Genomic DNA, 24,129 nt, shown 5'->3' with positions numbered 1-24,129 from the left:
GAGGGACTGAGTGTGTCACTGGGAGAGGGAGTGTGTGTGTCACTGGGAGAGTGACTGAGTGTGTCACAGGGAGAGGGACTGAGTGTGTCACTGGGAGAGGGAATGACTGGGTCACCTGGAGAGTGACTGAGTGGGTCACTGGGAGAGGGACTGAGTGTGTCACTGGGAGAGGGAATGACTGGGTCACTGGGAGAGTGACTGAGTGTGTCACTGGGAGAGGGAGTGAGTGTGTCACTGTGAGAGGGACTGAGTGTGTCACTGGGAGAGGGACTGAGTGGGTCACTGGGAGAGGGAGTGACTGGGACACTGTGAGAGGGACTGAGTGTGTCACTGGGAGAGGGAGTGAGTGTGTCACTGGGAGAGGGACTGACTGTGTCACTGGGAGAGTGACTGACTGGGTCACTGGGAGAGTGACTGAGTGGGTCACTGGGAATTGGTGTGAGTGGGTCACTGGGAGAGGGACTGAGTGTGTCACTGAGAGAGGGAGTGAGTGTGTCAATGGGAGAGGGACTGACTGGGTCACTGGGAGAGGGACAGTGTGTCACTGGGACAGGGAGAAAGTGTGTCACTGGGAGAGGGAGTGACTGTGTTACTGGCAGAGGGTATGACTAGGACACTGGGAGAGGGAGTGACAAGGTCCCTGGAGAGGGAGTGACTAGGTCATTAGGAGAGGGACTGAGTGGGTCACTGTGAGAGGGACTGAGTGTGTCACTGGGTGACGGACTGACTGTGTTACTGGGAGAGGGAGTGAGTGTGTCACAGGGTGAGGAAGTGAGTGTGTCACTGGGAGAGGGACTGACTGTGTTACTGGGAGAGGGAGTGAGTGTGTCACTGGGAGAGGGACTGAGTGTGTCACTGGGAGAGGGAGTGAGTGTGTCACTGGGAGAGGGACTGAGTGTGTCACTAGGAGAGGGACTCAGTGGGTCACTGGGAGAGGGAGTGAGTGTGTCACTGGGAGAGGGACTGAGTGTGTCACTGGGAGAGGGAGTGAGTGTGTCACTGGGAGATGGTCTGAGTGTGTCACAGGGAGTGGGCTGTGGGCCACTGGGAGAGGGACTCAGTGGGTCACTGGGAGAGGGAGTGACTGGGTCACTGGGAGAGGGAGTGACTAGGTCACTGGGAGAGGGTCAGAGTGGGTCACTGGGAGAGGGACTGAGTTGGTCACTGGGAGAGGGACTGAGTGTGTCACTGGCAGAAGGAGTGACTGGGTCACTGGGAGAGGGAGTGACTGGGTCACTGGGCGAGGAACTGAGTAGGTCACTGGGAGAGGGAGAAAGTGTGTCACTGGGAGAGGGAGTGACTGTGTTACTGCGACAGGGAGTGACTGGGTCACTGGGAGAGGGAGTGACTAGGTCACTGAGAGAGGGAGTGACTAGGTCACAGGGAGAGGGACTGATTGGTTCACTGTGAGAGGGACTGAGTGTGTCACTGTGAGACGGACTGACTGTGTTACTGGGAGAGGGACTGAGTGAGTCTCTGGGAGAGGGAGTGAGTGTGTCACAGGGAGAGGGACTGAGTGTGTCACTGGGAGAGGGAGTGAGTGTGTCACTGGGAGAGGGACTGACTGGGTCACTGGGAGAGGGACTGAGTATGTCACTCGGACAGGGAGTGAGTGTGTCACTGGGAGAGGGAGTGACTGTGTTACTGGGACAGGGTTTGACTGGGTCACTGGGAGAGGGACTGAGTGTGTCACTGGGAGAGGGAGTGTGTGTGTCACTGGGAGAGTGACTGAGTGTGTCACAGGGAGAGGGACTGAGTGTGTCACTGGGAGAGGGAATGACTGGGTCACTGGGAGAGTGACTGAGTGGGTCACTGGGAGAGGGAGTGAGTGTGTCACTGTGAGAGGGACTGAGTGTGTCACTGGGAGAGGGACTGAGTGGGTCACTGGGAGAGGGAGTGACTGGGACACTGTGAGAGGGTCTGAGTGTGTCACTGGGAGAGGGAGTGAGTGTGTCACTGGGAGAGTGACTGAGTGGGTCACTGGGAGAGGGAGTGAGTGTGTCACTGTGAGAGGGACTGAGTGTGTCACTGGGAGAGGGACTGAGTGGGTCACTGGGAGAGGGAGTGAGTGTGTCACTGGGAGAGGGAGTGAGTGTGTCACTGGGAGAGGGACTGTGTGTCACTGGGAGAGGGACTGAGTGTGTCACTAGGAGAGGGACAGTGTGTCACTGGGACAGGGAGAAAGTGTGTCACTGGGAGAGGGAGTGACTGTGTTACTGGGACAGGGTATGACTGGGACACTGGGAGAGGGAGTGACTAGGTCACTGGGAGAGGGTCAGAGTGGGTCACTGGGAGAGGGACTGAGTTGGTCACTGGGAGAGGGAGGGAGTGTGTCACTGGGAGAGGGACTGAGTGTGTCACTGGGAGAGGGAGTGACTAGGTCACTGGGAGAGGGTCAGAGTGGGTCACTGGGAGAGGGACTGAGTTGGTCACTGGGAGAGGGACTGAGTTGGTCACTGGGAGAGGGAGGGAGTGTGTCACTGGGAGAGGGACTGAGTGTGTCACTGGGACAGGGTATGACTGGGACACTGGGAGAGGGAGTGACAAGGTCCCTGGAGAGGGAGTGACTAGGTCATTGGGAGAGGGACTGAGTGGGTCACTGTGAGAGGGACTGAGTGTGTCACTGGGTGACGGACTGACTGTGTTACTGGGAGAGGGAGTGAGTGTGTCACAGGGTGAGAAAGTGAGTGTGTCACTGGGAGAGGGACTGACTGTGTTACTGGGAGAGGGAGTGAGTGTGTCACTGGGAGAGGGAGTGAGTGTGTCACTGGGAGAGGGACTGTGTGTCACTGGGAGAGGGACTGAGTGTGTCACTAGGAGAGGGACTCAGTGTGTCACTGGGAGAGGGACTGAGTGTGTCACTGGGAGAGGGAGTGAGTGTGTCACTGGGAGATGGTCTGAGTGTGTCACAGGGAGAGGGCTGTGGGCCACTGGGAGAGGGACTCAGTGGGTCACTGGGAGAGGGAGTGACTGGGTCACTGGGAGAGGGAGTGACTAGGTCACTGGGAGAGGGTCAGAGTGGGTCACTGGGAGAGAGACTGAGTTGGTCACTGGGAGAGGGACTGATTGTGTCACTGGGAGAGGGAGTGACTGGGTCACTGGGAGAGGGAGTGACTGGGTCTCTGGGAGAGGGACTGAGTGTGTCACTGGGAGAGGGACAGACGGGGTCACTGGGAGAGGGACTGAGTGTGTCACTGAGAGAGGGAGTGGGTGTGTCAATGGGACAGGAAGTGAATGTGTCACTGGGAGAGGGACTGAGTGTGTCACTGGGACAGGGAGTGAGTGTGTCACTGGGAGAGGGAGTGACTATGTTACTGGGACAGGGAGTGACTGGGTCACTGGGAGAGGGAGTGACTGGTTCACTGGGAGAGGGAGTGACTAGGTCACTGGGAGAGGGTCTGAGTGGGACACGGAGAGGGAGTGACTGGGTCACTGTGAGAGGGACTAGGTGTCACTGAGAGAGTGAGAGTGTGTGTCACTGGGACAGGGAGTGAATGTGTCACTGGGAGAGAGACTGAGTGTGTCACTGGGAGAGGGAGTGAGTGTGTCACTGGGAGAGGGACTGACTGGGTCACTGGGAGAGGGACAGTGTGTCACTGGGACAGGGAGAAAGTGTGTCACTGGGAGAGGGAGTGAGTGTGTCATTGGGAGAGGGACTGACATTGTTACTGGGAGAGGGACTCAGTGTGTCACTGGGAGAGGGCTGTGGGCCACTGGGAGAGGGACTCAGTAGGTCACTGGGAGACGGACTGACTGGGTCACTGGGAGAGGGAGTGACTAGGTCACTGGGAGAGGGTCAGAGTGGGTCACTGGGAGAGGGACTGAGTTGGTCACTGGGAGAGGGACTGAGTTGGTCACTGGGAGAGGGAGAGAGTGTGTCACTGGGAGAGGGACTGAGTGTGTCACTGGGAGAGGGAGTGACTGGGTCACTGGGAGAGGGAGTGAGTGTGTCACTGGGCGAGGGACTGAGTAGGTCACTGGGAGAGGGTCTGAGTGTGTCACTGGGAGAAGGAGAGAGTGCGTCACTGGGCGAGGGACTGAGTGGGTCACTGGGAGAAGGAGTGAGTGTGTCACGGGGACAGTCTCTGAGTTTGTCACTGGGTGAGGGCGTGAGTGTGTCACTGGGAGAGGGACTGAGAGTGTCACTGGGACAGGGTGAGTGTGTCACTGGGAGAGGGTATGACTGGGTCACTGGGAGAGGGACTGAGTGTGTCACTGGGAGAGGGACTGAGTGTGTCACTGGGAGAGGGAGTGACTGGGTCACTGGGAGATGGAGTGAGTGTATCACTGGGAGAGCATCTGAGTGTGTCACTGGGAGAGGGAGTGAGTGTGTCACTGGGAGAGGGTCTGAGTGTGTCACTGGGAGAGGGTGTGAGTGTGTCACTGGGCGAGGGACTGAGTAGGTCACTGGGAGAGGGTCTGAGTGTGTCACTGGGAGAAGGAGAGAGTGCATCACTGGGAGAGGGACTGAGTGCGTCACTGGGAGAGGGAGAAAGTGTGTCACTGGGAGAGGGAGTGACTGTGTTACTGGGACAGGGAGTGACTGGGTCACTGGGAGAGGGAGTGACTAGGTCACTGGGAGAGGGAGTAACTAGGTCACTGGGAGAGGGACTGAGTGGTTCACTGTGAGAGGGACTGAGTGTGTCACTGTGAGACGGACTGACTGTGTTACTGGGAGAGGGACTGAGTGAGTCTCTGGGAGAGGGAGTGAGTGTGTCACAGGGAGAGGGACTGAGTGTGTCACTGGGAGAGGGAGTGAGTGTGTCACTGGGAGAGGGACTGACTGGGTCACTGGGAGAGGGACTGAGTGTGTCACTGGGACAGGGAGTGAGTGTGTCACTGGGAGAGGGAGTGACTGTGTTACTGGGAGAGGGAGTGACTAGGTCACTGGGAGAGGGTCAGAGTGGGTCACTGGGAGAGGGACTGAGTTGGTCACTGGGAGAGGGACTGAGTTGGTCACTGGGAGAGGGAGGGAGTGTGTCACTGGGAGAGGGACTGAGTGTGTCACTGGGAGAGGGAGTGACTGGGTCACTGGGAGAGGGAGTGAGTGTATCACTGGGAGAGCGTCTGAGTGTGTCACTGGGAGAGGGAGTGAGTGTGTCACTGGGAGAGGGTCTGAGTGTGTCACTGGGAGAGGGTGTGAGTGTGTCACTGGGCGAGGGACTGAGTAGGTCACTGGGAGAGGGTCTGAGTGTGTCACTGGGAGAAGGAGAGATTGCGTCACTGGGCGAGGGACTGAGTGGGTCACTGGGAGAGGGAGTGACTGGGTCACTGGGAGAAGGAGTGAGTGTGTCACGGGGACAGTCTCTGAGTGTGTCACTGGGAGAGGGACTGAGAGTGTCACTGGGACAGTGTGAGTGTGTCACTGGGAGAGGGTATGACTGGGTCACTGGGAGAGGGACTGAGTGTGTCACTGGGAGAGAGACTGAGTGTGTCACTGGGAGAGGGAGTGACTGTGTTACTGGGACAGGGAGTGACTGGGTCACTGGGAGAGGGAGTGACTAGGTCACTGGGAGAGGGAGTAACTAGGTCACTGGGAGAGGGACTGAGTGGTTCACTGTGAGAGGGACTGAGTGTGTCACTGTGAGACGGACTGACTGTGTTACTGGGAGAGGGACTGAGTGAGTCTCTGGGAGAGGGAGTGAGTGTGTCACAGGGAGAGGGACTGAGTGTGTCACTGGGAGAGGGAGTGAGTGTGTCACTGGGAGAGGGACTGACTGGGTCACTGGGAGAGGGACTGAGTGTGTCACTGGGACAGGGAGTGAGTGTGTCACTGGGAGAGGGAGTGACTGTGTTACTGGGAGAGGGAGTGACTAGGTCACTGGGAGAGGGTCAGAGTGGGTCACTGGGAGAGGGACTGAGTTGGTCACTGGGAGAGGGACTGAGTTGGTCACTGGGAGAGGGAGGGAGTGTGTCACTGGGAGAGGGACTGAGTGTGTCACTGGGAGAGGGAGTGACTGGGTCACTGGGAGAGGGAGTGAGTGTATCACTGGGAGAGCGTCTGAGTGTGTCACTGGGAGAGGGAGTGAGTGTGTCACTGGGAGAGGGTCTGAGTGTGTCACTGGGAGAGGGTCTGAGTGTGTCACTGGGAGAAGGAGAGATTGCGTCACTGGGCGAGGGACTGAGTGGGTCACTGGGAGAGGGAGTGACTGGGTCACTGGGAGAAGGAGTGAGTGTGTCACGGGGACAGTCTCTGAGTGTGTCACTGGGAGAGGGTATGACTGGGTCACTGGGAGAGGGACTGAGTGTGTCACTGGGAGAGAGACTGAGTGTGTCACTGGGAGAGGGAGTGACTGGGTCACTGGGAGATGGAGTGAGTGTATCACTGGGAGAGCATCTGAGTGTGTCACTGGGAGAGGGAGTGAGTGTGTCACTGGGAGAGGGTCTGAGTGTGTCACTGGGAGAGGGTGTGAGTGTGTCACTGGGCGAGGGACTGAGTAGGTCACTGGGAGAGGGTCTGAGTGTGTCACTGGGAGAGGGAGTGAGTGTGTCACTGGGCGAGGGACTGAGTAGGTCACTGGGAGAGGGTCTGAGTGTGTCACTGGGAGAAGGAGAGAGTGCATCACTGGGAGAGGGACTGAGTGCGTCACTGGGAGAGGGAGTGACTGGGTCACTGGGAGAAGGAGTGAGTGTGTCACGGGGACAGTCTCTGAGTTTGTCACTGGGTGAGGGCGTGAGTGTGTCACTGGGAGAGGGACTGAGAGTGTCACTGGGACAGGGTGAGTGTGTCACTGGGAGAGGGTATGACTGGGTCACTGGGAGAGGGACTGAGTGTGTCACTTGAAGAGGGAGTGACTGGGTCACTGGGAGATGGAGTGAGTGTATCACTGGGAGAGCATCTGAGTGTGTCACTGGGAGAGGGAGTGAGTGTGTCACTGGGAGAGGGTCTGAGTGTGTCACTGGGAGAGGGAGTGAGTGTGTCACTGGGAGAGGGTCTGAGTGTGTCACTGGGCGAGGGACTGAGTAGGTCACTGGGAGAGGGTCTGAGTGTGTCACTGGGAGAGGGAGTGAGTGTGTCACTGGGCGAGGGACTGAGTAGGTCACTGGGAGAGGGTCTGAGTGTGTCGGAGAAGGAGAGAGTGCATCACTGGGAGAGGGACTGAGTGCGTCACTGGGAGAGGGAGTGACTGGGTCACTGGGAGAGGGAGTGACTAGTTCACTGGGAGAGGGTCAGAGTGGGTCACTGGGAGAGGGACTGACTGTGTTACTGGGTGAGGGTCTGAGTGTGTCACTGGGAGAGGGAGTGAGTGTGTCTGGGAGAGGGTCTGAGTGTGTCACTGGGAGAAGGACTGAGTGTGTCACTGGGAGAGGGTCTGTGTGTCACTGGGCGAGGGACTGAGTGGGTCACTGGGAGAGGGAGTGACTGGGTCACTGGGGGAAGGAGTGAGTGTGTCACTGGGGGAAGGAGTGAGTGTGTCACTGGGACAGGGACTGAGTGTGTCACTGGGAGAGGGTCTGTGTGTCACTGGGCGAGGGACTGAGTGGGTCACTGTGAGAGGGAGTGACTGGGTCACTGGGGGAAGGAGTGAGTGTGTCACTGGGACAGGGACTGAGTGTGTCACTGGGAGAGGGTCTGTGTGTCACTGGGCGAGGGACTGAGTGGGTCACTGGGAGAGGGAGTGACTGGGTCACTGGGAGAGGGAGTGACTGGGTCACTGGGACAGGGACTGAGTGTGTCACTGGGAGAGGGTCTGTGTGTCACTGGGCGAGGGACTGAGTGTGTCACTGGGAGAGGGAGTGACTGGGTCACTGGGGGAAGGAGTGAGTGTGTCACTGGGACAGGGACTGAGTGTGTCACTGGGCGAGGGACTGAGTGGGTCACTGGGAGAGGGTCTGTGTGTCACTGGGAGAGGGAGTGAGTGTGTCACTGGGACAGGGACTGAGTGTGTCACTCAATAATTACAACAGAGCACCTCTGAATGCTCAGCCTTGAAGAGGCTGGGCTACAGCTGACAATCACATGCTCATTGGCCACTCTGTTAGAGACATGAAATACCCACTGACTAATAGGATAAAGAAGAGATAGTTAATCCACCATGTTCACTGTTAATAAATTCTATACATAGACCACACTTCCCAACTTCCTCTCCATCAAAGACAGGTTGGATTAAAGATAATGCAATAGGCAGAGGGGAAAGGAGAGAGCATATAAATATCAAATGTTTCTTATTTGCTTGGCAACATGAAACAAAAATCAACCATTAGAAATGGATTGGCAGCCAGCTTGTGGCCAATACATCATATTCTGCTGTACATAACTTGTCCAACTGAATAGTTACCCCAAATGAATTGCCAAATATTCGCACACATTGTGCGGCCAGAACCTGGAGAGGTTAAAAAGTGAAACCTACGCACTCAGATTGGATGCTTTAGAATTAGTTCTCATCCATGTGGGGCTTCCAACAACAACACAAAACCTGTCAGCTGCAATATTCCCTGACAAAACATGCACCACAGGAGTAAGAATGTGGTGTCAGTCTATGAAAATGAGCTCTGCCGTTTAAAAGTAAAGTTCTCTGAGTTTAGCAAAGTTTTAGAATCAGAGTAATAGAGCATGACAGCATGGATCAGCCTATGCTGAACTATTATTCTGCCTGGAATAATTTTTATGATAATAAATACTGTTGATAATTGCTAAAAGTGATACACATTGAATAAACTGAAAAAGGTTAAAGCAAGTAGTAACATCTACTGTTGGAGTTCTGCCAAGGTTAATCTCAGCCTGCAGAATGTGTCCATTGGTTCTCAGGATCCTATCCCAAAGATGTTAGTCGGGAGTAGAAGGGGGAGGAGGTGAGGGTGGCAGAGTGGTAGGGAAGCAGAGCTTAAAACCCAACCACTTCCTATGTCCCCTTGCTGGATAAGAATGTGTGAATGTTGGTGTAGGATCCTCACTCTTACCTGGGTGAGTCCTTCAGTGTGATAATGTCCAACATTGCTGTGCTCAGTTCTAGTTGCCTCATTATAGGAAGGATATGGAAGCTTTGAAGAAGGTGCAGAGAAGATTTACCAGGATGCAGCCTGGATTAAACAGTACATCTTACAAGGATAGGTTCGGTGAGCTAGGGCTTTTCTCTTTGGAGTAAAGGAAGATAAGAGGCAACAACAGAGATGGATGGAGTGGACTATTGAGTCTTTTCCCAGGGCAGCAAGTGCTAATACAGGAAGCCATCTTTAAGGTGATTGGAGGAAAGTGTAGGGAGGGATGCTTTTATCACTCACTGTGTTCAGGTTTGTTGTTTTCTGTGTTGATCTGTCAAGCATTGTGGGATTGCTGCTTTGGCACTGGAATGCATTGGTTGTGAATGCAAATGGCAAATGGTGAGTAGATTCAGAGAACTGCAGGTTTAAGTTACATCTCATAAACGTGAGAGTGAAAGTTGACACTGGGGGTCTTGAGGTGATGCAGCACTCTCAGAAGGGATTTGTGCTTGGACTCATTAAAGTTCTCAGGTGGGTGTGACAAATAATCCATGGCACCATTTTGAAGGACATGGGTTATTCCTATTGATGTGGCCAATATTTTTCAAACAGTTGTTGGAATTTTTGGCATTACTGCAAAGACCAGAACTTTTAATTGTCCTGAGCAGAGGAACTTGCTAAGCCATTTAGAGAATGTCAATGAAGTGGGTCAGGAGTCACATATATACCAAACTGATTTCCTCCCCTCATCTACATTATTGTGTAGCATTGTAGCATAACGGTTAACACAATTACTCTACAGAGCCAGCAATCACAGATCATGGTTCAATTTTTGTCACTGCCCATAAGGAGTTTGTACATTCCATGTGGGTTTCCTCCAGCAGTCACAGTTTCCTCCCACAGACATAGGGGACATATCATTAGGATTAGTGAGTTGAGGGCATGCAATACTGGACTGGAATTATGGCAATATTTGTGGCTTGCCAAGCACAATCCTCACTGATTGACTTGACACAAGTGACATATTCCAAAAGCAGAGGTGAAGAAGTATGCCTCATAATCAACTCCTTTTGATGCACAAATATGTCAGTGCTGTCCCAATTCTGATCAACAGACCTGGAATATCTCGTAGTTAAGTGCCGCCCATTTTACCTACCATGGGAGATTTCCTGGATCACTTTGGTAGCGGTATACATTCCACCTCAGGCCAATGTCAATCAGGCTTTAGATGATCTGAGTAATGGGATCAACATGCACGAAACAGCGCATCCTAACGCCTTCACCATTGTTTTAGGGGATTTTAACCGGGCCAGTCTGAAAAAATCACTAATCAATTACCATTGACAGATCACTTGCAATACCAGAGGAAACAACACACTGGACCATTGTTACACCATCATCGAGAATGCCTACCGTGCTATTCCACACCCTCACTTCGGGAAGTCTGATCACCAGGCTGTGCTTCTACTCCGAGTATAGGCAGAGACTGAAGACAGCAGTACCAGTAGTGAGGACCAAGAAAGTATGTACAAGAGAAGTTAGATAGATAGATAGATAGATAGATAGATACTTTATTCATCCCCATGGGGAAATTCAACTTTTTTTCCAATGTCCCATACACTTGTTGTAGCAAAACTAATTACATACAATACTTAACTCAGTAAAAAATATGATATGCATCTAAATCACTATCTCAAAAAGCATTAATAATAGCTTTTAAAGAGATCTTAAGTCCTGGCGGTAGAATTGTAAAGCCTAATGGCATTGGGGAGTATTGACCTCTTCATCCTGTCTGAGGAGCATTGCATCGATAGTAACCTGTCGCTGAAACTGCTTCTCTGTCTCTGAATGGTGCTATGTAGAGGATGTTCAGAGTTATCCATAATTGACCGTAGCCTACTCAGCGCCCTTCGCTCAGCTACCGATGTTGAACTCTCCAGTACTTTGCCCACGACAGAGCCCGCCTTCCTTACCAGCTTATTAAGACATGAGGCGTCCCTCTTCTTAATGCTTCCTCCCCAACACGCCACCACAAAGAAGAGGGCGCTCTCCACAACTGACCTATAGAACATCTTCAGCATCTCACTACAGACATTGAATGACGCCAACCTTCTAAGGAAGTACAGTCGACTCTGTGCCTTCCTGCACAAGGCATCTGTGTTGGCAGTCCAGTCTAGCTTCTCGTCTAACTGTACTCCCAGATACTTGTAGGTCTTAACCTGCTCCACACATTCTCCATTAATGATCACTGGCTCCATATGAGGCCTAGATCTCCTAAAGTCCACCACCATCTCCTTGGTCTTGGTGATATTGAGATGCAGGTAGTTTGAGTTGCACCATATCACAAAGTCCTGTATCAGTTTCCTATACTCCTCCTCCTGTCCATTCCTGACACACCCCACTATGGCCGTGTCATCAGCGAACTTCTGCACATGGCAGGACTCCGAGTTATATTGGAAGTCTGATGTGTACAGTTAATTGTGGCTTTCAGGAAGGGTAAGACGAAGGAACACATACCAATCCTCATGGAGGGATCAGAAGTGGAGAGAGTGAGCAGTTTCAAGTTCCTGGGTGTCAAGATCTCTGAGGATCTAACCTAGTCCCAACATATCAATTCAGTCATAAAGAAGGCAAGACAGCAGCTATACTTCATTAGGAGTTTGAAGAGATTTGGTATGTCACCAAATACACTCAAAAACTTCTATAGATGTACCATGGAGAGCATTCTGACAGGCTGCATCACTGTCTGGTATGGGGGGGGGGGTGGGGTGGGGTGGCTAGTGCAAAGCACCGAAAGAAGCTACAGAGGGTTGTAAATCTAGTCAGCTCCATCTTGGGTACTAGCCTACAAAGTACCCAGGACGTCTTCAAGGAACGGTGTCTCAGAAAGGCAGCGTCCATTATTAAAGACCTCCAGCACCCAGGGCACGCCCTTTTCTCACTGTTACCATCAGGTAGGAGGTACAGAAGCCTGAAGGCACACACTCAGCGATTCAGGGACAGCTTCTTCCCCTCTGCCATCCGATTCCTAAATGCACATTGATCCTGTGAACACTATCTCATTTTTTAATATATATTATTTCTGTTTTTGCATGATTTTTAATCTATTCATTATACATATACTGAAATTGATTTACTTTTATATTTATTTATTATTATTCATTTTTTTCTTCTTTTATTTTATGTATTGCATTGAACTGCTGTTGCTAAGTTAACAAATTTCACAACACATGCTGGTGATAATAAACGTGATTCTGATTCTGATTCTGTTTGTTTCAATATTTCAACCATATGTGACAAATAAAGCTAATATTTCCATCTCTCTTTATCTGTTCACAATCACAGTTCTGCTTGTAGGATTTGGAGCAATATTTCCTATATTAATATTGAGGCTACGTCATCGGTCGTAAACCTCTTCGTGAATTTCTGAAGAAATGATTGGTGCTGGCTTTAGTTTATCACAGTCACATGTATCAGAAGGCAGTGAAAAGATTTGTTTTGTGTGCCATACACACAGTTCATGCTATGCATAATTACAGTGAGGAAGTTAAAAAGAAAGCAGAATACAGATTATTTATTTAGCCATACAGTACAGAATAGCCCATGCCGCCCAGCAACCCCAGATTTAACCCAAACCTGAACATGGGACAATCTACAATGACCGATTCACCTACTAACTGGTACATCTTTGATCTGAGGGAGGAAACCAGAGCACCCAGAGAAGACTGACACAGTCTACAGGAAGGACGTAGAGACTCCTTACAGATGACATTGAATCAGGACGCCCCGACCTGCAATAGCGTCATGCTAACTGCTGCACTGCTGCTTAGTGTTAGAATATAGTATTGAAGTTACAAAGAAAGTAAATCATGCATAGGAGCTGCAATGAAGTAATTTGGGAGATCAGCACTTCAAGAGTTCATCTTTTAGCGTATAAGAGATCAGTTCAAAAGTTTGGTTACAGTGGAACAGAAGCCACTGGACTGATGTGCTCTGCAGCTTCTGGACCTTCTGCCCAACAGAGGAGGGACAAGAGAGAATGGCCAGCACCGGAAAGGTCCTTGTAGGAAGTGATGAAAATCACACTATAAACTGGCTTTTTATTACGATAAATGTGCAGGTGATTTCTACAGTCTACAGACACATGAGCTGCAGTTGTGAGTTCTATTGGTAAATTGCTATCCCAACAACTACAAATGTACTGACTTTATGTAAATGCTGTGGAATGTTATTGCCAATTTAAATTCACATTTGAGATGTCAATGACACTGGTAGTATTTAAAGGCCCCTAGAGGAATTAGAATTGTAAACAGGAACAGCAGCCATTCGGTCCATTGAATTCACGATACCTCTTTGTAAAGCAATCTCAGGACTGCATATGGTGACATACATGTACTTTGATAATAAATTTACTTTGAACTTTGAAGTTTGCTTTACATCCTAATTTTAAAAAATTTTGCTGGAAACTAGAGAGGAAATTCAAAAGAGGCTTGAAAAGAAAGATCCCATCTGTTAACAGAGAGCAACTAAACACCTACCAAATGAAAACACGAGGAAATCTGCAGATGCTGGAAATTCAAACAACACACACAAAATGCTGGTGGAACAGAGCAGGCCAGGCAGAGTCTATAGGAAGAAGCAATGTCGACGTATGGGTCGGTGTCAACGAAGGGTCTTGGCCCGAAACATTGACAGTGCTTCTTCCTATAGATGCTGCCTGGCCTGCTGTGTTCCAACAGCATTTTGTGTGTGTTACCTACCAAATGAAGATGGAGGTCCCAGCCGGCTCATTGTATCGATTCCCAAGATTTATCCATTCCTTAAGGATTGCCAACATTGTTGGAGTGCAGTCGAACTTGTGTGTCATTCCACTGGGGAACATTTACTTTGATGGTTATCGGAGTCAGATTACCACTGCTACAATTATCGGCTGCAATTCCAAGACTAATCTACTGGAACTCTCAATGACACTGTTGTTCGGAGAGCAGCCCTCTGCTGACTGCAGTGACAAATGTACACAGTCCTTGATGTATAATGTTCATGTGAACTGCTGACCTTAAGACAATTAAATAGGAAAGAAATAGCACAATTTAATAGAAAGTAATATTGCTTAGCTCTCTGAAGACTAGAGCAATGTGATATTAGAAGTTGCTTGTGTAACTCTGGCTTTGGCTAGCAGCTTAATTTAGGGGGTGATAGCCCCTGGCCTGGCCAAATTTAAATCTTATTTGTGTGGATGCTGCGCGGTGTCCCGTTACAAATCAGTACCCCGAAATAACAAACAGTACACAATATGTGATTAAAGGATTAAGCTTTATAATTCTTACTTTGACGATATGGTTAGTAAAGAAAACCAGACAAAGATAAAGGGCCCAGTCTCATGAAACAGTTTATTGTGCAAAGTGGGAGCTCACTGATAAGCCGTTCGTCCACCATCAGCCTCCTCCAATCGTCACTGCCCTTCAGACCCTCGCTCCAAGTCCACTCCGTCCGGTGGTCTACCAACTCTCTCTAGTTGCATCCTTTCTCATCTTTCCCCGGCAAAAGACCGCAAAAAGTTTTCTTCAGGCCCCGCTTCCTCTCCTTCAGGGTCCTGCTGTAACCCAGACTGCCCACAGATAGTACCCCCCCCACTTCACCTGACCCAGTGGAAGAAGGGCCAGGAGTCACTTCCTCAATCAGTGGGGAGTTAGCAAAGGGCAGCATAAACCACACATCCAGATCATCATCCTCCGAATCTGTATCTTTCTCATGGGCGGGGCCCGGCCCAGTCTCTCCCGCTGTGGGCCCTGAGGTCGCCCTGCGTTTTCACAGAGTCCTCTTACTAGGTGTAGGCTCTGGGTCTACCTGCACCTCTTGTCCCAGGGCAGCAGGAGGTTCCGATGACATCTGACTCTCCACCACATAGGGCGTAGCCACCCAGCGGTCAGCCAACTTATGCTTTCCAGGTAGCCCCAAATTCTTTATGAGGACTCTGTCTCCCGGCAGGAGTTGGGAGAACCTCACCTTTTGAACATACCTCCTCTTATTTCCTCAATTCTGCTTGACATCTGCGACCCCAGCTGTTTCATAAGCCCTGTCAGCTCTCTCCTCATATCAGACACATACTTCAGATAAGTCTTCGGTGGTAAGTCACCCTCGTCAGTCCCAAAACAAAGGTCAATGGGCAGCCTCACCTCGCATCCAAACATCAAATAATATGGTGAGTACCCAGTAGCTTCATTTCATGTACAATTGTAACGGTGAACCAGATGCCCTAAGTGTTGACTCCACCTGCTCTTCAGGGTCTCAAGCATGTCTAGCAAGGTCTGATTGAACCCCTCTGGCTGGGGATCACCCTGCGGGTGATAGGGCGTGATCCTCGACTTCTCAACTCCAAGCATGCCCAGTAACTCATAGATGAGTCTGCTCTCGAAATCCCGTCCCTGATCACTAAGCATCCACCTGGGAAGGCCATAATGTACAAAATACTTCTCCCATAACACTTTTGCCACTGTAGTCGCCCTCTGGTCCTTGGTAGGAAAAGCCTGAGCATATCTGGTGTAGTGGTCCGTGACGACAAAGACATTCGCCGTGTTGCTGGCATCAGGTTCTATGGACAGGAAATCCATACACACCAGGTCCAGAGGCCCCGCACTCTGCAAGCGGGGCAAGGGTGCTGCCCGCGTAGGCAGTGTCTTCCGGTGTGCACAGCGAATGCACGACTTGCAGTGTTCTTCAACCTCTGACTTCATCTGTGGCCAGTAAAACCGGTCTCTGAGCAATCCATAGGTCTTTTCCACCCCCAAATGTCCAGAATCATCATGAAGTGACTTCAACGAAACCCTCTGATACTTCTCGGGCAGAACCAGCTGGCAGCATTGGGGTCGGTCTGGGGGTGACGTGACCCAGTATAAGGTCTGGTTCTTTAACTCCAACCGAGGCCATTCTCATAGTGTTTCGTCCTCTCCACCTGAGCCATTGTCTCCCTTTTCATCCGCCGCCCAAATGGTACCAATGCCCAGATCATCTCGCTGAGCAGCTGCCACTTCCCCAGAACTCAATTCCAGCAGCTGATTTGTCCTCAGAGCAGTCAGGTTAACGGGGAATGGCATCATCAGAAGCTCCCAACTGATCCACTGCTCAATCCTGCCCCTCTGCCTTCACGGTGATGGCAAACTGACACATGGCCTTCACCCGGGGCAGGAATGCTCTCCCACTCCTCGTCCCTGTCCAGTCCCTCATGCGCCCCTCGGGACAAAGCATCAATGTTCCGGCTCCCCGGCCGGTACTTCAGGCTGAAATCAGAGGCAGACAACGCTGCCAACTACCGATGGCCTGTGGCATCCAGTTTCACCGAGGTCAGGATATAAGTTAGGGAGTTGTTGTTCGTCCTCACCTCAAATTTGGCCCCATAGGGTAGTCACTGGGCTTATCCACCTCAGCCCATTTCAATGCCAGGAATTCCAACTTGTACATGGGATAGTTTCTCTCGGAGGGTGACAGAAACCAGCTGACAAACGCAACGGGCCTCAACCCGGTGCCCTGATCCTGATACATAGGATCCTGATCCTAAACCCTCTCGGCTGGCATCTGTGTGCAGTACATACGGCAATCGGGTCCACAAAAGCCAGCACTGGAGCCTGGGTCAGCAGCTCCTTCAGTGACTGCAAGGCTTCTTCACGTTTTACATCCCACCTCGATCCAAATGGCTCCAACAGGCTAAGATACTCTCCATCTTCCTGTCCTTTTCTTCCCCAAGGGAGGGTAACCACACAGAAGCTGATTCAACGGGTGACTCACTTTGGCGTAGCCTTTCACAAACCTCCGATAGTAACCACAGACCCCAAGGAGCGAGCGCAGAGTGCTCACGGTCTGGGGCCTTGGCCAAGTGGTCACTGCCTCGATCTTAGCCGGGTCTGTAGCTACTCCATTCCCTGACATTATGTGTCCGACATAGCGAACAGACATTTTGCAGAAATGGCACTTGTCCAGGGAAAGTTTTAACCCTTCAACTTTCAGGCAGCCGAGCACCTGACCATCCTGCTCTCCTGTACAGCTAAGGGCTTCTGCAGCTCAGGCTTCACCAGTAGCCCAGCAGAAAATCCTGCCTCCCCCTCGTGGTCTTCCGGAGTGTCAACTAAGAGGGCCTCTCCCTCAGGCACTCCGGAAAATTTGGGGGTCCCCATCACTCCCGCTACTTTTCCTGGGCCGTACCACCATTGGTCTCAACTGGGTGAACCACATAGTCCCTTGTTTAAATTCGGTATCCGGCCCTGCTGCCACACACTTCCTCAAAAGCAGCCCGAAACACCAGGTGCACGGACAATAATCCCAGAAAGCTCTCACCAGCCTTCTCCTCATAGGCCCCCATGAGCCTCCTCACAAGAGGGGTGTTGGTCCCCACCAGAATTGAAACGCCACCCTTCTCAACAGGGTCTGGACAAACCAGCACCAATGTATCCAGGACCTCAGACACCTGAATGAGCCCTCTACGCCGCAAGCAATTTAGCTGCCTCTCCAGCCAAAAAATAAAAGCAGAAAGCTTCTCCCCTTCTCCTGACACATGTTCTGAAACCCCACCATGAGCTCCATTGGGCTTCCTGTCAGGCCAAAAGCATTGTCCAGTGCTTGCAGGTAATTGACAGCTGTCAGTATGAGACACTTTAGCCCGACAGTTCTCATAATGTCAGCAGCCCACCCATTCAAACTTTCAACTAATCTCTGTCGCTTTATGTCATCAGAGCACTGCCACTCATCTAACAACTAAGATGTCTGCTCCACCCAAGTCTCATACTCCTCCCCCCTTTAGAGGTGGGTGTAATTCCAGAGAATAGGCAGAGCCTACCGTAGCTGGGAATTTGAACCTGATTTTTCCATTTATTTGCCAGAGGGGTAAGGGCGGACACTAACTCAGAATTCTCACTCTGTCCTGTGGGACGTGGACTAATTAGACATTCCAAATCCGACCACTCCTTCCCCTCACTCCTCAGAAACAATCGAACCCTGTCTTTGAAATTTCCGCCCCCAGCTATCGCTATCTCAGCGCTGGTCTGCATTAAAACGAGAGCTGCGCCAGCCATTTTATCAAACCTCCGCCCACAATTGCAACTTTAACAGTACTTAACAGGTGAATTAACAATTCATTCGGAGTACAAGTATCTGCCCCACTGGTTCATTACTCAGGGTATTCACACAGCATCCAATGGAACCATTTCCACACGAGCCCCCGCAATTGCAACTCGGGCTTCGGCTAGCAGCTTAATTTAGAGGGTGATAGCCCCTGGCCCAGTCAAACATAAGAAATCTGGTTTGGGTGGATGCTGCGCGGTGTCCCCTGTACCACAAAATAACAAACAGTACACAATATGCGATTAAAGGATTAAGCTTTATAATTCTTACTTTGACGATATGGTTAGTAAAGAAAATGAGAAAAAGAAAAAGGGCCCAGTCTCATGAAACAGTTTATTGTGCAAAGTGGGAGCTCACTGATAAGCCGTTCGTCCACCATCAGCCTCCTCCGATCGTCACTGCCCTTCAGACCCTCGCTCCAAGTCCATCCCATCCGGTGGTCTACCAACTCTCTGCATTCATCTCCTCTCTCCTCATCTTTCCCCGGCAAAAGACCGTGAAAAGCCTCCTTCCAGATCCACAAGACAAAGCAACAATCTCCTGATTGACTAACATGCATCCCACAGTCCTGTTATCTCCAGCCATTACCCAAACACTGCTGCTACAGAGAAACCGTTACCTCAGAAGTGAACATTACAGAGAAGCCATTTCATTAGCCTTAGCAGTGAAACATTACAGAGAAGCCATTACATTAAACACACACAAAATGCTGGTGGAACACAGCAGGTCAGGCAGCATCTATAGGAAGAAGTACAGTTGACATTTTGGGCTGAGACCTTTCATCAGGGCTAACTGAAAGGAGAGAAAGTAAGAGATTTGAAAGTGGGAGGGGGAGGTGGAGATCCGAAATGGTAGGAGAAGACAGGAGGGGGTGGGATGAAGCTAAGAGCTGGAAAGGTGTTTGGCAAAAGGGATACAGAGCTGGAGAAGGGAAAGGATCATGGGACGGGAGGCCTAGGGAAAAAGAAAGGGGGAGGGGAGCACCAGAGGAAGATGGAGAGCAGGCAAGGAGTGATTGTGAGAAGGGCAGACAGAGAAAAAAGAGAGGAAAAAACAGGGGGAAAAAAATAATAAATAAATAAATAAATAAATAGATAGATAGATAAGGGATGGGGTAAGAAATCAATGTACATGCCCTCAGGTTGGAGGCTACCCAGCCGGTATATAAGGTGTTGTTCCTCCAACCTGAGTGTGGCTTCATCTTGACAGTAGAGGAGGCCATGGATAGACATATCAGAATGGGAATGTGATGTGGAATTAAAATGTGTGGCCACTGGGAGATCCTGCTTTCTCTGGCGGACCGAGCGTAGGTGTTCAGCGAAACGGTCTCCTAGTCTGCGTCGGGTCTCACCAATATATAAAAGACCACACCGGGAGCACCGGACACAGTATACCACACCAGCCGACTCACAGGTGAAGTGTCGCCTCACCTGGAAGGACTGTCTGGGGCCCTGAATGGTGGTGAGGGAGGAAGTGTAAGGACAGGTGTAGCACTTGTTCCGCTTACAAGGATAAGTGGCAGGAGGGAGATCAGTGGGAAGGGATGGGGACACTCCTCTCTGGGTCTCTGCCTGATCTGGATCTCTTTATTGCTAACTGCCGATGGGGCATCAACCATCTCGATTTCGCCACACCTTATTCCAATTCCAACCTCACTCCTTCCAAACGCTCTGCTCTCCGCTCCCTCCGCACCATTCCCATCCTAACTATAAAACCCGCTGATAATGGGGAGGCGCAGTTGTAGTCTGGCATACTGACCTCTACCTTGCCGAGGCACAGTGCCAACTCTCTGATACCAACTCTTATTTACCCCTTGATCATGACCCCACTAAGGAGCACCAGGCCATTGTCTCCTATACCATCACCAACCTTATCAGCTCTGGGGATCCCCCATCCACTGCCACCAACCTCATCGTTCCCACACCCCGCACTTCCCGTTTCTACCTCCTACCCAAGATCCACAAACCTGCCTGTCCAGGTAGACCTATTGTCTCAGCTTGCTCCTGCCCCACTGAACTCATTTCTGCATACCTTGACACTGTCTTATCCCCCCTTGTTCAATCCCTTCTCACCTATATTCATGACACTTCTCACGCTCTGAATTTTTTCAATGATTTTAAGTTCCCTGGCCCCCACCGCCTTATTTTCACCATGGACGTCCAGTCCCTATATACCTCCATCCCCCACCCGGACAGTCTCAAAGCTCTCTGCTTCTTTTTGGATTCCAGACCTAACAAATTCCCCTCTACCACCACTCTCCTCCATCTAGTGGAATTAGTCCTTACTCTTAATAACTTCTCCTTTGGCTCCTCCCACTTCCTCCAAACCAAAGGTGTAGCCATGGGCACCCACATGGGTCCCAGCTATGCCTGCCTTTTTGTTGGCTTTGTGGAACAGTCCATGTTCCAAGCCTATACAGGTATCCATCCCCCTCTTTTCCTTCGCTACATCGACGACTGCATTGGCGCTGCCTCCTGCACGCATGCTGAGCTCGTTGACTTCATTAACTTTGCCTCCAACTTTCACCCTGCTCTCAAATTTACCTGGTCCATTTCTGACACCTCCCTCCCCTTTCTTGATCTTTCTGTCTCCATCTCTGGAGACGGTCTATCTACTGATGTCTACTATAAGCCTACAGACTCTCACAGCTACCTGGACTATTCCTCTTCCCACCCTGTCTCTTGCAAAAATGCTATCCCCTTCTCACAATTCCTCCATCTCCGCCGCATCTGCTCTCAGGATGAGACTTTTCTTTCCAGGACGAAGGAGATGTCTTCCTTTTTTAAACAAAGGGGCTTCCCTTCGTCCACCATCAACTCTGCTCTCAAACGCATCTCTCCCATTTCCCGCACACCTGCCCTCACCCCATCCACCCGCCACTCCACTCGGGATAGGGTTCCCCTTGTCCTCACCTACTACCCCACCAGCCTCTGGGTCCAACATATACTTCTCCGTAACTTCCGCCACCTCCAACGGGATCCCACCACCAAGCACATTGTTCCCTCCCCCCCTTTCTGCTTTCCACAGGGATCGCTCCCTACGCCACTCCCTTGTCGATTCATCACCCCCATCCCTTCCCATCGATCTCCCTCCCGGCACTTACCCTTGTAAGCGGAACAAGTGCTACACTTGCCCTTACACTTCCTCCCTCACCACCATTCAGGGCCCCAGACAGTCCTTCCAGGTGAGGCGACACTTCACCTGTGAGACGACTGGTGTGATATACTGTGTCCGGTGCTCCCAGTGTGGTCTTTTATATATTGGTAAGACCCGACGCAGACAGGTAGACTGTTTCACTGAACACCTACGCTCGATCCGCCAGAGAAAGCAGGATCTCCCAGTGGCCACACATTTTAATTCCATGTCCCATTCCCATTCTGATATGTCTATCCATGGCCTCCTCTACTGTCAAGATGAAGCCACACTCAGGTTGGAGGAACAACACCTTATATACCGGCTGGGTAGCCTCCAACCTGATGGCATGAACATTGACTTCTCTAATTTCCGTTAATGCACCTCCTTCACTTCTTACCCCAACCTTTATTTATTTATTTATTATTTTTTCCCCTTTTTTTCTCACTCTCTTTTCTCTCTCTGTCCCTCTCACAATCACTCCTTGCCTGTTCTCCATCTCCCTCTGGTGCTCCCCTCCCCCTTTCTTTCTCCCTAGGCCTCCCTTCCCATGATCCTCTCCCTTCTCCAGCTCTGTATCCCTTTTACCAAACATCTTTCCAGCTCTTAGCTTCATCCCTCCCCCTCCTGTCTTTTCCTATCATTTCAAATCTCTTACTATCTCTTCTTTCAGTTAGAAACATAGAAACATAGAAAATAGGTGCAGGAGTAGGCCATTCGGCCCTTCAAGCCTGCACTGCCATTCAGTATGATCATGGCTGATCATCCAACTCAGAACCCTGTACCTGCTTTCTCTCCATTCCCCCTGATCCCTTTAGCCACAAGGGCCATATCTAACTTGCTCTTAAATATAGCCAATGAACCGGCCTCAACTGTTTCCTGTGGCAGAGAATTCCACAGATTCACCACTCTCTGTGTGAAGACGTTTTTCCTCATCTCGGTCCTAAAAGGCTTCCCCTTTATCCTTAAACTGTGACCCCTTTCGATTAGTCCTGACGAAGAGTCTCGGCCCAAAACGTCGACATCGCTTCTCCCTATAGATGCTGCCTGGCCTACTGTGTTCCACCAGCATTTTGTGTGTGTTGCTTGAATTTCCAGCTTCTCAGATTCAGATTCAGATACAGTTTATTGTCATTTAAAAACCATAAATGCAATGCAGTTAAAAAATGAGACAACGTTCCTCCAGAATGATATCAACAAAGCACATGACAAAATAGACTACACCAGAAAGTCCACATAATGTTTGGCAATCCCCAATCCAGAGTTCAGAGAGGCTGCTGCATATTAATATCACGCTACCGTCTTAGCGCGTTCCCCAGAAAGGAGCTCCAAACCCACCAGACAAAACAAGACCAAAAACTAAAGCTACAAGACCTGCACAAAACCACATATTTACAACATATAGTTACAACAGTGCAAACAATACCATAATTTGATAAAAAACAGACCATGGGCACAGTAAAAATAGTCCAAAGATGTTAAAAGACTATAAGTTTAAAAGAAACCACCACACAGTTTCCACAAGTCCTCAGGGTCCCGATAGACTCATTATCTCACGCCGGCGGTGGAAGGGAATACCCCCGCTATGGACTTCCACGATGCCGCCCGATTCAGCGTCACAGACGCAGCACACACTGAAAGCGACCTGACCGCATCGGACTCCGAATCCGTCGAACCTCCGAGCCTCCGACCATCCCCTCTGGCACAGCTTCTCTGAGCACCATCCTCTGCCAAGCGTATTAAGATGCCAACGGCCACCAGCAACGCGACCCTGAGGACTGGGGGCCTGTTCTTCCCAGCAGAGACCCGGACCTCACAACAGCAGCAGCAACGAAGAAGGCCTTCCTGGAGATTTCCAGATGTTCCTCCATGCTCCCACGTCCATTTTTCATTAGATTAGGATGCACACGGCACCCCTGCTTAACAAATAACATATCAGCTCTGCAGATTTCCTCGTGTTTTAGCTGTTACATTAGCAGTGAATCCTTACAGTGCGCTACACTTGTGAAGAATATGTAATGTTGTCAGCAGCTTCTGGCTCTTTATCTAAGAAAAGATGAGCTAGCATTGGAGAGGATTCAGAGGAGGTTCACGAGAATGATTCCAGGAATAAAAAGGTTAACATATGAGGGATGACTTTGGACCTGTATTTGCTAAAGTTTAGAGAATGAACTTCTAAATCTGATTGAAAAGTCTAGATAAAGTGGATGTGAAGGGTGTAGTGTCAAAGGGCACAGCCTCAGAATAGAAGGCTGTCCATTTGGAACAGAAATGAAGAGGAATTTCTTCAGCCGGAAGGTGGTGAATCTGTGGAGTTCATTGTCATTTACAGCTGTAGAGGCCAAGTCATTGAGTATATTTAAAGCAGAGGTTGATAGGTTCTTGATTAGTCAGGTTACAGAGAGAAAGCAGGAGAATGGGATTGATGGGATAATAAATCAGCTGTGATGGATTGGAAGAACAGACTTGATGGACCGAGTGACCTAATTCTGGTCCTATGTTTATGGTCTTATGAATGGAACCTGCTTTCTTTAAGTGCATCACATAGAGAGTTCCACGTCCACTAGCACCATATCCTGGGGAGAGCAGTCTCCAGCAGTAACTTTTAAATGACCCATCCAAAGGTTGCTAAAATATAGAATCAGAACCCAAGCTCTTTGGATTACAGGATTGCAAAAGGAAGCCATTTGGTCTATCGCACCTAAGCCAGTAAGAATTATCCAATTAGTCCATAAGACCCATCAAGTCTGCTCTACAATTTGATTATGGCTGATTTATTATCCCTCTCAACCCCTTTCCCCTGCCTTCTCCCCCTAATCTTTGACACCATTACTAATCAAGAACCAGTCAACAACTGTTTTAAATATACCCAATGAAATACAATGGAATCAATGAAAAATTACACACAGACAGGCAAGCAATGTGTAAAAGGAACCAAACCATGCAAATACAAAAAACAAGTAA

This window comes from Hemitrygon akajei, chromosome 19, assembly GCF_048418815.1.
Source record: "Hemitrygon akajei chromosome 19, sHemAka1.3, whole genome shotgun sequence".
NCBI lineage: Eukaryota > Metazoa > Chordata > Chondrichthyes > Myliobatiformes > Dasyatidae > Hemitrygon > Hemitrygon akajei.
The sequence above is the reverse complement of the archived record's forward strand: the minus strand, read 5'-3'. Positions refer to the sequence as shown.